Raw genomic sequence first — 13,515 nt, 5'->3', positions numbered from 1 at the left:
TAACTTTCAGGTTCTGTCAAAAGAAGTGAGTTTCTCTCTCCAAGATGTTCAACACAATCCTGAATATGACTATCATCGGCTAGAATTTTTTTACATACCCGTCTCTGGACCACTCCTGAGTCAGGGCAGGGAAGTCTGGCAAAGAGCCCTAGATACAGCAAAACAGAAGAAACACTCACCTAAGCTGCTTTTTACTCCGAAGTCATTTGGGGAACTGCAACTCCCTTTTCTCTTTCCTTTACCAATATAGGACTCAGGTTTGGTGTGAAGGAAAATCTGACCCTGTAAATTCATTTAAAACTCAGTTAACAGGGACTGAATGAATTATAATCATATGCATATGTATGATATTTTTACATTCATTGGTATTATCTTTTTTTCTGTATGATTTTTGTGGCATAGTTTTATTTAGTTTTTACCTTCACTGTCATTTTTAGTTTTCTTTCCATTTTATGTCTTATTTTAAAAATGAAATATTGTAGAGTGCATTTAAGACATGTTCCTTTTAAAAGTTAATATGTCATTTTGCTTGCTATTTGTAGAGGCTGAACAAATGAATGGACTGTATTAACTTTGATATTTTTATAAAGTTTATATAATTCAACTGTTGAAAGAGAGTGGTTAGTATTATCTTAAATGTGACATTTTGCTTGACTTGAAATAAGCAAAAATTGGTGTACAAAATCTTATATTTGAGGAATATGGTTTAGTCAAGGTATTTGTGTTTAACTCAATCAAACCAAACGAAACATCCTTCTTTCTTCTCCTTGCTATCCTAATCCTTACATGCCCGGCTGAGAACACCAAAGCCTATCTATGGTAATTATTCTTAATCCTATTTGCAGGCCTAAAATTTTGGTTACACCACACATATGAATTTTAAATAGGAGTGAGTAAACTCCTAGTATCTCTATTATTATTATTATAATTACTATTTACTAGTTATATTAATTATAGTACAATTAATATTACTAGTAGTAGTTATACTAATAATGGCTGCCTATTATTGAGTGCTTACTATATGCTAGTGACCAAAGTACTTAGATTTAAAATTTCACTGAACCCTATGAGATAGTGCCATTCCTGGGTGAGGAAACCAAGGCTAAGAAAATAGTCTGAACAATTCAACAACGCTGGGAGTTTATATAACTAGTAAATAACAAACCTTGGAATCTAAATCCAAATCTGTCTACTTTCAAAGTTCATGGTTTGTGTTTAGGTCTTTCTCACTGACAGATTTAGTCTTTAGGCCTATGGAAGAAAAATAACTTTGCCTTGGGAAGTCCTTTTTCCTAGATCTGATGGACCAACTCTGGAGAGGGGCTTCACTTAAATTGTAAATAATGTGTCCGTGATCACCCTTTTGAGATCGGGGCACCAGTTTTGTGCATCAGACAGATTGCATGTTGCTGCCTCTCACATGTAGACCATTCATTATCTGTTAGCCCTTATATAGGGAAACTATCTGTAATTTTTTTTTTCCCCCGAGAAGGAGTTTTGCTCTTGTCACTCAGGCTAGAGTGCAATGGCATGATCTTGGCTCCCTGCAACCTCTGCCTCCCTGGTTGAAGTGATTCTCCTGCCTCAGCCTCCTGAGTAGCTGGGATTACAGGTGCACGCCACCATGCCAGGCTAATTTTTGTATTTTTAGTAGAGATGATGTTTTGCCATGTTCACCAGGCTGGTCTCAAACTCCTTACTTCAGGTGATCTACCCGTCTAGGCCTCCTAAAATGTTGGGATTACAGGCGTAAGCCATCATGCCCAGCCCCATCTGTAACTTCTGCTACTTGTTCATTATTTAGTCATGTTTGGAAAAGAAAAGATCAAGGATATTGATTAAAATGAGTTGGAAATGATTGTAGAGTTTCATAAAAGCTATATATCCCTATGTTGTATCTTTGTAGATAAAATGGAAATGAATGAATCTATTCCTGGTTTTAGCATATCAATAAGAATAGGAACCCGGCATTAATAATAGACTCCAAGTCTCAAGGCATTAGGCTACAGAAGCTCTTCCAGGAAAATAGCGTTTGCTCAAACTGCGTTAAGCAGTAGAGGGAAATTGTTTGGCTAAAGTAATTGAAAAGTTCAGGGATAGTTACCTTCAGGCACAGCTGGATCTAGGGGCTCAAATAATGTCATAAGATATCTGTATTTTTCCTATCTTTCATCTCTGATTTCATGTCTTGGCTTAGTACTCAGAAGGTGCTTCTTTTAAGGTAACATAATGATCAGCAGAAGCATCTAGGTTATAATCTATCAGCTTTAAAACCTAGCAGAAACATAGCATCTCTTTTCCAATAGGTCTAGCAAAAATCCTGAGAATGACACTTATTGGATTGGCTTGGGTCACACACCCACATCCTAAATTAATGACTGAAAGCAGGGAAGCAAACTGACCTGGTGTGAGTTGTGTGCTTTTCTCTGGAGCGCAGAAGTGGCTCAACCCCTCAAGAACCCTAAATGCTGGAAATGTGGAGAAAAAATGGTTTTCCAAAAGAAGGACAGGAGGAAGGGGAATCAAAGGGATAAACCAACCTACTAAACAACAACAACAAAAAAAATCTAGGTGTTTACCATACTTTCTCTACAACTCAATGTCTTTATCTGGAAATAATCCAACTCCACGATGCTGCAGTCCCTGGGCACCCACTGATGTGGGGAACAGGCAGAGAAAGGCATGGTGTGTGGGCTGTTGCCCAGGCACTGGTTAGGGGAACCAAGATAGGCTCTGGGCATTCTAGCAATTAGTTCAGTAGGCCTGGAGGCTACACTAATTATGAGTGAGTACAGCTCAATTAGGGGGTGAGGGGTGGGATGGGAGACAGCAGGATCAGGCCTGGGGAAAAACAGACTGGTTTTCAAACATCCATTTGGGGTGGTTATTAAACAAGCCTTTAGAACGCTTCTAAGATCAGTATTGTGCTACACCCTGCTGAGTGGCACTCTCAAGATATGACACTAGGAGATAATACTTGTTGTTACTAGTGACTAGAAAACAAGGAAGAAGCAGCAAACTACGTCAAACGAAACAGGACAGTCAGGGACAGAGCACTCAGTTAATTAGAGGTCTGTTGAAAGGGTATGGACTCATATATTTTGCAGAAGTAACCTTTTCATCAGTTGGGTTAAAATATATAAAAGCTTTGTGGTTTTTGTTTCATCATTTTTAATACCGAAATGAAAGATCACAACCTTCCTCAAAACGTCTTGTCTTCCCAATGGTAGAAAGTGATCCTTACTCTAGAGTGTAAGAAAGTGATCCTAACTCTAGGAGTGTGATCTGATATGGAAAGCCAAGATAACTTTCGTTCAGACCAGGTGATCCTAGGTACCCATTACTAGGTAATAGAATAAATTACAGGTTATTCAGAAAAATAAAACAGAGGGTCTCAGCTAGAAAGAGAAACTTGTAGAGATGCTCACGGTCTGGAAGTAGAGCACTATAGAGCAAATAAAATTCTTACGGCTTTTCTAAACTGAGAAATTTAATTCAGTTTGATACTCAAGAAAATCTCTTATTGCCTTCAAATGAAAAAAAAAAAAAAGAGGGCCAGGTGCAGTGGCTCATGCCTGTAATCCCAGTACTTTGGGAGGCCAAAGCGGGTGGATCACCTGAAGTCAGGAGTTTGAGACTAGCCTGGCCAACATGGTGAAACCCTGTCTCTACTAAAAATACAAAAATTAGCTGGGTGTCATGGTGGGCATCTGTAATCTCCGCTACTTGGGAGGCTGAGGTGAGAGAATCGCTTGAACCCAGGAGGCAGAGGTTGCAGTGAGCTGAGATCATACCATTGCACTCCAACCTGGGCAACAAGAGCAAAACCCCGTCTCAAAAAGAAATAAAAAGGAAGAAAAAAAAAAGACTCCCGATTTTCTAGTTTCCTGCTCTATGATTAGCCCCAGAAAGCTGGGCTCCTGGGGCTAACTGATGCCACCTGGAATGGGTCCCCTCCCACTACGGTGGCCTGCCCTCAGTGTGGACTAAAGGCAGTGCCTCCTCCATGCTAAAGCAGATGCCGGCCCAAGCAACAGCCCTGTGCCTGTGAAAATATAAGCTGAGTATGGCATATGAGACTAGAGAGGGATCACAGAACCTTACACATTTCCAAGAAAAATGAATAATATAAGGCTAGGTCTTGGACGGTCTGCATCTTATTAATCCCTCTTTTCCACAATGGTGGGCAGGCTGCCGGGGACGTGGGCTGCAGATGGGAAGCACACTTTCCTGGGGTTTTGTTCCATTCTCCAGGCTCCTCCTAGGCACCAGAAGTATTCATTTCCTGGCATGAGCAGGGCTTCGGAGCACTGGTGTCCAATTTGTTCTTTGGACAGCTTGGACGGCTGGCTGGGCCCTGGAATATTTGAAAGTGCCAACGGACACCCACTGTTAGGATAAGCTATGCCTGACCAGCCTCCCAGGCCTATCTCTTCACCTCTGGATCAGCAGCGTAGCCCCCAGCTGAGCTCTCCTACCTCAATTCTCCTGCCTCCAACTCACCCCAAACAAAGTGGCTAGATTCTTCATCTTAAATCACCATTTAAAGTGGTGAGCTCGGTATCAAAAGTCAGGAAGCCTTCCACTTTGTTTCCAAGAGAGCATTTGAATACTTTCATCTCAGACAGGCCCCACCCCAAAGAGCCTTCAACACTCTCCTCATGCTTCCCTCAAAATCTTTGCCAAACTTTTCCCACAGCCTGGAATACTTCTTTGCCTCAATCACCTGTCCCCACCTGTCATTTACCTGCCCTATCCAGACATTCCCAGCTCTCAAGGAATTTTTCAACAGATTGTTTATATCATCCAGTATTTGCACTACTTCTTAGGTAACTAATTGTGTCCTATTTTGTATTTTTCTTTTTAGCATACTTGTATACACTTATGCTGATGAGACCATGAATTTCTTCCTCTTTTGTATTTCCAAGAGGGATGACCACACAGTAAGTATTTAATAATTATTTGTTGAGTAAATGCTTACATAACTAAATGATATTGCATGGCACCAAAAACATCTTTGTTATTTGAGTAAATCACAGGTTAGAAAAATCACAGCCTAGCCTCATCATTGCTATTTCCAAGTCTAAATATGATCTATTTCGTAGGTCAACATGCCCTTCCTACCATTTATTCTCATCTGCAGCAAGAAGAGGTACTAGAAGTATCTTTCATCAACAGAATTTTCCTAATGTTCCTACTCTGCTTAGAAACCTATAGTGATTTCCTATTAGCACTCGTGTGAATTACAAACAGCTCCCCTCACTTCTCTGATCCTGTGACTTCTTGCTTTCATCAACTCCCAGCAAACTTAACTGTCCGTTTCTACCTCATTGTACTTCCTGGTTTCTGCCTCATTTTCATGAAGGGCACATCAACCAGTCTTTGCTACTTCCCTCCCTCAGTCAAATGGATGCTTTCCCTGACTCCTGGGCACAGACCTAGGGCCTTCTGAAGTTTTATCTTTAAAAGCCATATAAAAACTTCTCTTAAGGGGGAGTACCAAAAGGGAGGAATAGAAATCTAATTTACCATTCAGTGTCTGTGACTTGTTGAGATTTAAAAAAATAAACAAAGCAGGCATATTTAAAGCATTAAAGACACATCAATTACTTCCAGCTTGTGCTATTTCCTTTTGAACTCTCCTCTTATGAATGTTACTGTCCCCCTGCTCCTGAGCTCCTTTGCCCCCTTCTGGGATCTGAGCCCACCCTTCAGGGAAATCTCCTCTGGGGAATGGGAAGCCAGGAAAAGTGTGACGGTCCCTGAGCTGAGCTGGTGCCCTGATGGCTCAGCACACCTTCCCTGCTACTCACTTCCCACTGAACAACCTGTGTCCATCTGCAGCGAACGGCCAAGGGTGGACAGGGAATTCTGACTTTCTTTGTGACTGAGAAGCATAAGCCCTCTAATTAGCAGTTCCTGATTCACAGTTGAGGAGGCTGAAAATCCAGAAAGAGGACAATGCTGGTGTCAGTAGTTCATATGAATGAGTTGTGGCAGAAACACATCCCCAGCCCTCAATTCTACCCATGGCTATATCTTTTGCTTTTAAATCTGCTTTCCTTTGCTTGGAGTCAGCTCTAAGAAGGAGCAAAGCATTTTAGGATTTTGGGATGGGCAGGGTCAAGACTTTAGGTGCCATTAAGCCAAGGGACTGCTGAGGTCAGGACTGCATTCTATGAACTTCCCTGGCACTTTGGTCTCATGCCAAAGACAGTGCTCAAATTATAGTGGATGCTTTCAGCTGCATGAAATACAGATATCAAAAGAACTTTATTATTAAATGAGATCTGAGAAGCCGGTCTTCCTTTGATAGGTAAGAAAACTGGAGCCCACCAAGTTTATGTAAAATCTTTCTTGGATTTTCTTATTCATATATTTATTCTTTCTGTGAATATTTATTTAATGTTGTCTGTGTGCAAGGCAGAGGGTCCAAGGACTCAGTGCATTTGTAACAGAGCTGGGATCAGAACTCAGGGCTTCTCACTCCTGCCCTAGTATTGTTTTTACCACAAAATATACTAAACCAGCATGTTTATTCATGACCGGACCTGACCATGTTTCGAGCACCTACTAAATGCCAGGCATCACGTATGGGTGTTTGACATAATTATCTCATTCAATTTTGACAGCATCCTGAAAGATAGGTGGTGGTGTCTCTTTTTTGTGATGAGGAAACTGAGACCCAGAGAGGTTGCAAGGAAACCTGTGTTGGGATTCTGCAGCTACCAAGTGACAGAGTTCGGATTGAGTTGGAGGTCTATCTAAGTGCCAAATCCAGGCTCTCTCCACTCCGGTGCATTTGCCTCTCAATTTTCCCAAAACTCCACCTGCTTCCATCAAAGGGCTGTACTCCTTCAGGCCAGGAATCTTTGTATATGCACCCCCCTACTTGGCATGCCCTCCTTTCTTCCTCTCTACCTTTGCAGTCCCACTTGTCCCTTGGGGCTCACATCTTGATGAGCTCATACTTCAAGAATGTTTAGAGATGAAGAAATCTGGCCACCAAGGTTTAGCCTAGCCAAGCTTACTGTTTAGCGAGCCATCATTCCTTCAAATGCCTTTCATTTTGTCAGGTTTTACTGACAAGCTTAGGTCAAACTGGTCAGCAGCACCACTTACATAAATGTTTGTCACTGGCCCTTTTGAAAACGAATGTAGACCTTGAACTGTTGTCTTTTCTTTTTTCTAGAATAAATTGCTACTTGCCAGGGGGATGGTTATTTCCCATTATGCAGCCAAGTCAGGGAATGCTCTGAATAATCAAATATTCCAGTGAATGGGGTTACATTACATGGATCAGCAGCTTTCAAGGAATCAGAATAAAATACACTTAACACAAACACTGTACTAAGCATAATGTAATTTTCTTGCTGGTTTTGCTGCTGATCTTGTGAACATCAATTATCACTTAACAGGAGTTGAGGTGTTACAGTAAGAGCGCTGGGAATCAAGTAACTCTGTCACTAACCTGTGAAGCAATTTTGGGCACACCACCTTCCATTTTGGAGTGCTGTTTCCTCTTCTGTAAAACAAGCAAGTTGGATCAGATGGTGTCTGGTGTATGTGTTGCGTATGTGTCATCATTCTCCACTCCTGAGCCCACGTCAGACATCACTAATCAATTGTGGCACGTTTTTTCCCCTTTGATCTCTGACAGCCTCAGCATCCCTCTAAGCCCAGTGTTCCAGCAGCCAATCCACTCTCAGTAGATTGGAGTAGACACATGAAATGAAATCTATTTGCTATAATTGAACTAGATGATCTCCAGGGTCTCAACATTTATGATCTGCCTGAGGTGAAGGCATACGGGATGGAAAGTTGGGTGGTAGATAGTTTGTACTATCATTAAGCATTAAGTATTTTACCACTCAGCTGAGGGGTTGAGTTTTTTTTATTATTATTTTTGTTTGCCTCCAATTCACTGACACGTAGGCTTATGTGGCTACTGAAAACTATGGCAGGAATTATATCTAAAATTCTGGTGGGTAGATCCAAGTGGATTGTGACAAGGGAGGGTCTGGTCAGCTTGGCTCATCCTAAGATTCAACCCACCTTTGAGGTTGTCCTAAAAGAAACAGGCAGAAATAATCCAACCCACATCTGAGCTCCCTCATCCCGCAACACTAGGCTGGGACATGTCATTCTGTGTTATAGCTAGTAGCATGTGATATACAAACCTCCTGGTAGGTTATAAACTCTTTGGAGTCTGGGAGGAGGCTCTAGTTATCATTTGAATTCGCAGCCTGGTCCCACAACTAATAGGCTGTTTACCCCCTGACAGGTTACTTTCTCTGCCTCAATTTTTAATTTATAAAACTGGGAAAAATAATAATAATATACTTTAGGGGTTTGTCATGCACATCAGATGACAACATTGATGTAAATGCTTAAAAGACCTCCTGGAATATTGCTTTTTTTATTATTCTAAAATCACAGCCTAGCACAATGCCTGATGAACAAGAGTTACTAGAGTGTGTTGACCAATTTAGTTTTCAAATCACCATGAGAGGTGAGTATCTACCTTTGGAGGGACTGATCCAAGAAACAGCAGGGAAACAAATATGACAGGATCTGTCCACAAGACTGCGGGGAACTAAACAGGGCAGAGTTAGTACAAAGGGTTTGGATTCATCTGCTGCTGAGGCAACCAGAAATCAATTCGAGGGAGTCACACGGCAAAGGAGGCAGCTGTAGTCAGCTTCCTGGCCTTAGGAGGGATTTTTATTCTTTTCACTAGCATCTTCCACTTTTGGAAGCATATTCTCAAACCATGAAAATACTCTTGTGAGAGTACATTTTTATTTCATTGTGTCCTCAAACAAACCTGGGAACTCAAGGCAGTATCACCCCTATATGAGGCAAAGCTGAGGCCCAGAAAGGTTATGTAATTTGCCTAAGGATCCACAGCCTATGAGGGCAGAGCCCGGGCTAGGACTTTCAGTCTCACAGTCTCCCCCATCCTCCTTCTCTCCTGTCCTCTTCAGGAACGTATTTCAGTTTTAGGTTTCCTGGCAGTTTTTCTAAACACTATCAAGAAAAAGCAATTTTATTAGTTCATTGATATAAACAATGAGTTGGTAAGGGACTTTTATTTTCCCCAAATCCTCCAACCCTATGTCAAATGTCAGAGTTATTTTTTGGCTATGAGAAACCGTAATGTAAAAATGAGAAAAATATTCCCACAAAAGGAGTCTGAGAAGTATGCCTGGGCATGACTGTGAAAAAAGAGGACAGGAACAGCATACAATGCTTAATGAAACATATAAAGGACAGTACTGGGTTTTATTTGAAACACGATCTTCATGTTGCTGCCAAATAAAATCAAACAAGTATGAAATAGGCACAAACCACTGTTGGATGTGTTTCTCAAAAGACTTGGGCATAATGTGAAACCAGGAGTTCACATGTTGCCCTTTAAATAAAATACAGGAATGTGTACTTTCTATGGAGATATGACTTTTAGTATTCTTCTTCACTGTAGAGATAGATTTGTGAGGGACCATTATCACTTCATCCCTCAATTCTCCTGGACACTAGGTCATAGAGTAGGCCTATTTATCCAGTTGGACCTCCACCATGACCTGAAATGTGTGAACCTGGGTTATCGTGTTTGCACACTCGAGAGTCCCAACTCTCCATATTGCTATGGCTTCAGCTGATTAACATCATCTGGCCACAAGGAGGCCAATCAGATTGGTAAAGCCAATCAGATCTCTTCTTTTAAGAGTTTTAAATTACACAGAAGAAGATTCCAGTTGGTATAAATCCTTGAGTGAGGAGAAACTGGAGATTGAGGCTAAGGTAAAGAGAGAAAGAGAGAAAAATGGAGTAGATGCACAAAGGGAGTCAGTCTGTTCAGGCTGCTGTAACAAAATACCTTACACTGGGTAATTTGTAAGTAATAGACATGTATTGCTCACAATTTTAGAGGCTGGGAAGTCCAAGCTCAAGGTTGCAGTGGATTTGGTGTCTGGTGAGGGCTCTCTGCTTCATAGATGGTGTCTTCTTGCAGAGTTCTCACATGGCAGAAGGGCAAGGCAGCGTCCTTTTCATCTTAAGCACCTCCTAAAGCCTCACTCCTTGATACTATCACATTGGTCATTAAGTTTCAACATGAAATTTGGAGGACACATTCAGATCATAGCAAAGGATAATAAAGGCATGAGAAGATATGAGAAAGACCATGAAGGTTTTGAAAATTAGAACAAATGGTTTCCAAACCCCAGATTTCAGCTCCAGTCCATGACATCTGGTGGGACTTCTTTGCCACAAGATACGCTGCCATGTTTTGGCAGAGAGTGGGCACTCTGTCTGTTGGATAAATTGTCGATGAAATAAATCTCCTTCTTTCTTGGGCTACTTTGAGTAGGTTTTTGTTCCTTATATCCAATGGAGCTTTGATTGGTATTGTATAACTTTCTCCAGCTGAAATAATAGGTTGGTAGCTCATTCCCATGCTCAGGCAAGCATTCTTGATTGGGGTTAATAGGGATACCTTTATTCCCTCAGGTTACATGCAATCTTTTCTATTTATGTTGAGGTCACAGTATATGCATGTAATTCAAATGATAACACAAAACATTTACTGAGCACTTATTTTATGCCAGTAAGTAGTGTATTATATACATTGTCTCATTTAATCCCCAAGCACTCCTATGAGATTGGACATTTTATTCTCACCATTTATAGATTAAGAAGCCAAGTCTTGGTGAGGACAAAGAAGATATTCAAGGTCACCTGATAGGTATCTTACTGGAAAATCCAATGATTAAATTACTATTGATTTGCTTCTGGCTACAATAGGAAGTATGTGGTGTATCAATAAAGTGATATCCATGAGGATATTTGGATTTAATTTTCATTTCTCTCATAGTTGGTAAAAACAATTTTCAATTTCTACATCCACTAAATAAGGCATACTGATATATGCCTCCTACTATCTCAGTGAGGAGACCTCTTCACGAGTGTACACATACAGCTGCCAAACGACAAAAATTGTTCAGCTTAGTGTTTTACACTTTAGATTCTAAGGGGTCAGCAATGACATACCTTTTGAACTTTGTAAGAAAAAAAAAATCCAGATTTGTTACTCCCTGTTGAGCCAGCAAATGGAAGAAAATAAAGTTTCAATAACACCCTTTCCTCTTCTCAATTCCGTTCTCATTAAATAGTATAATTGTGGTTTAAAACAACTGGGAGCTGGGTGTGGTAGCTTACACCTATAATCCCAGCATTTGGGAGGCCAAGACGGGAGGCTTGCTTGAGTCCAGGAGTTTGAGACCAGCTTGGGTAACATAGCGAGACCTCATATCTACAGAAAATTTAAAAATTAGTCAGATGTGGTGGCAGGTATCTGTACTCCCGGCTGCTGGGGAGGCTGAGGCAGAGGGATTGTTTGGACCCAGGAGTTCAAGGGTTCAATGAGCTATGATCGCACCACTGCACTCCAGCCTGGGCAACAGAGAAAGATCCTGACTCTATACAAAATAATAATAATAAAATAAAACAAGTAGGGACCAATATAGGGTTGTTAATGTATTATTTCACTAAGTAATTAGCTATTTAATTAAAAGTAATAAAATTTAGTTATTTAACATACAGATAGAGAGGCATAATTTAGACTAAAGGATGGCTCTTTAAATGAAATGTACTTAGCTATATAAAATATTTACATCAGTGTCCTATTTTTTTCTTCTCACTAAGAACTAGGAAAACTTTGCTGTGAAATGAATTTTGTGAACTATTACTACTGGGGTGTTTTGTATTAGTTTACAATGAAAGAGACAGAAAATTTGCTTGATATTTTAAAAACGTTATTGTGTTGGATCAATTTTTTGTGTGTACAGTTTTCCCAACTTTTGAACTGTTGAGGTTCTCCTCTGAGGCATTGCTTAAAGGCAAAGAAATTGGGAATACACAGTTATTGCCAGATATTACAATCCAAGACATATTTATTCAGCCCAATGTCAAGGACATCAAAATGGACATTTTTAGCCCTTTATCTATGCACAGTTTGTGCAACCCTTGGTTATCTAGCTTAAAATGTTAATTTCAGTCTTCAATAAACAACTAGACTCAGAGATATTAATCCCTGCAATTAACGTCTATCCCAACTAGCCATATGCCTCTGGATATAGTTGGAGAAGAATTTAAGCTATCTAAGACTTATGAGGTCCCAGCTCCAGCTGGGACTCAAAATCATGTTTCCAGAACACAAAGAACACTTGATAAAGTTGGAGAGAGATATTTTTTGAAAATATGTCACTAGGCAGCTTGGGAGCAATTTAGCAGCACCATCCTACAGGGTATGAATTTAACCTTTGCTCTCTGAAATGAAGGTCAGCAAATTTGTTTTTACTCTACATATCTTATAATCAATTCAATGTCTGGGTAAATCAGTTTCTAAAGAAGAGGCTGTGTTTGCAGATAAGTGATACTTTCACCTTCTAATTTTTTAACCATTTAACCTCTCTTCTCTGAATTAAAATTCTTCTCCCTTTTTATTTTTCTTTCTTTCTTTCTTTCTTTTTTTTTTTTTTTTTTGCAGGGGAGGAGGAATCTAAAAACTTAAGATGCAAAATATTAAAAGGGGAAAAATACCATACTGTTGTCTGCAGAAGGTAAAAAAAGTTCAACAAAATGTTTTTTTTTTCCTTCTAAGAGATGAACACGTGAAAAGATACTTTAAAAATCTGTCTGTTCACCTGAAGCTTTCTTGCTAATCTATACTTTAAACTAGGGTTGACAAAGAATAGCCCATGGGCAAAATCCAACCCACTGCCTGGTTTTGTAAATAAAGTTTTAATAGAACACAACCATGCTCATTCATTTAGGTATTATCTATGGTTGTTGGGCTACAACAGCAAAGTTGAGTAGTTGCAGGAGAGGTCATGTGGACCAAAAAAGCCTAAAATATTTACTATCTGGCCCTTTATAGAACATGTTTGCTGATTCATGCTTTAAATCAAAGACTCTTAGAGAAATGACATTGTGAAAATATATCCTTAGCCTAGATATAGCAATGGCTTAGGGGTTAAAGGAGACTAGATACTGGTTTTAATCCAAGCATTCACTTTGTAGAAACATAGAACAATATCAAGCTGATGAAATGAACAATAGTTGGGAAGGCACTGTAATGAGATAAAGACATAATAACTAAATTTACTCCTCTGATTCTCCAGGAGCTTATCTAATAACAATATGCTATGGTAGTGATGAACCCAGCATCCTCAGCTAATGTCAGCCATTTGGGAATAAGAGTTTCTTCTTTGCAGCAGATGTGTGGCTCAAAGTTCACCACGAGTGCACTCACAGAGAGAGCACAGCATGTGTTGTTCTGTGAGGGACCAGTGCTGGCCTGTCAATGGAATAGCTAATTTAGTTAAAGGACTGGGGAAATAGTGGGGGTGGGAGGCTAGATCTTGGGAAAAGAAGAGTTTTAACCCTTTCTGGGTATGACTTTACTTTTCAAATAATGATAATTCTGTTGCCTATAGAATTTAAACCAAGAGA

The 13,515-nt window shown here is 40.0% G+C and overlaps 1 long non-coding RNA gene across 1 annotated transcript in view; it reads left to right on the top strand.

The window, feature by feature from the left end:
• Positions 1 to 12,595, top strand: part of LOC111551317 — a 105,536-nt gene extending 92,941 nt beyond the window's left edge. The window contains exons 2-3 of the long non-coding RNA XR_002734321.1: positions 4,868 to 4,943; positions 12,551 to 12,595. This is a non-coding gene — a long non-coding RNA (uncharacterized LOC111551317). The remainder of the gene's footprint in view (positions 1 to 4,867; positions 4,944 to 12,550) is intronic.
• The last annotated feature ends 920 nt before the right edge of the window (positions 12,596 to 13,515 follow it).

This window comes from Piliocolobus tephrosceles, chromosome 9, assembly GCF_002776525.5.
Source record: "Piliocolobus tephrosceles isolate RC106 chromosome 9, ASM277652v3, whole genome shotgun sequence".
NCBI classification, from domain to species: domain Eukaryota; kingdom Metazoa; phylum Chordata; class Mammalia; order Primates; family Cercopithecidae; genus Piliocolobus; species Piliocolobus tephrosceles.
This window is presented reverse-complemented; position numbering and strand designations above follow the sequence as displayed.